The sequence below is a fragment of the Arachis ipaensis genome, chromosome B07 (genome assembly GCF_000816755.2).
Source record: "Arachis ipaensis cultivar K30076 chromosome B07, Araip1.1, whole genome shotgun sequence".
Taxonomy (NCBI): Eukaryota; Viridiplantae; Streptophyta; class Magnoliopsida; order Fabales; family Fabaceae; genus Arachis; species Arachis ipaensis.
Window position 1 is genome coordinate 9016739 of NC_029791.2, and position 1148 is coordinate 9017886.

A 1148-nucleotide genomic window follows, 5' to 3' on the forward strand; every position below is an offset into this window, starting at 1 on the left:
TATTATAGTATTATTTTGATATTTTATAAAAATTTATAGTATTTTTTATTTCTTATAGTATCCCCCAATTAGTTAGATATTTGTTGCAAATAGGGTGTACATGATCGGTCCGATATGAACACTTTAAAGACTAATTTATTGTGATTTTGTTGGGTCTAAGGCTGAATAAAAATTTAAAAATAAACCCAGTCATTATTTAAGGTTAAAAATGGGTCAAGATGAGTCTGGCTTCACCCGGTTTTGTGTACAAAGAAACTAAAAAAAATATTTTTTAATTAATTTTAATATTATATTATATCAATTATAAGTTTATTATTTTGTTTTTAATCACACTTATTGAATAAGAAAATAGATCAAAAAAGCTTAAAATTAGAATTTATAGACAAATTCAAGTTCAAATATAGATATCAACTTCTCAGTAATAAGTATGCTTTTTTCTTCTTTATAAATAATGTATCATATTTTTTTAACATAAAGCTTATCAAGACTCAAATTTCACCGGTCTATACCTAATTTTAATATAACCCGAAATTAGTGTGATTTCATCAGATCTAGGACCAAGTAAAGATCTCAAAAATAGATCCGGTCATTATTTAAGGTCGAATCTAGGTCAAGGCCCGCGACTTCACTTGACCCATGTACTGATGTACACCCTTGGTTGCAGATCTAAAAAATAACAAGACCTTCAACAAAAAAAAAAATCTGTTGGATCTTAATCTTTACTTATGTAAAACTGGTTAATTCTTCCGTCAATGTTTTTTCTTTGAATTAATGAAACATGTCTAAGTGATATTTATTATATCTATTATATATTACTAATTTTATTATTTTACAACTAAAATATGTCATATATCACTCTTCTATTACAATTGAAATCAAATTTTTCTCTCCAAAATTAAAGAGTTCTCTTTTTCCTTCTCTTCCTTTCTTTATCTCTCTCATTCTTTCACCAACTATATCTCTCTTATATATCATTATCAATGATTAATTATGAAATTGACAATCAAAATATGCAACCTAATATTTTCTAATTGTAATTAAAATTAAATTAAAATTGAAATTAAAATTAAAATTGAAATATTGAAATTGAAATATAATTATATTATATTACTAATTTAACAATCAAAATATATCACATGACATTCTCT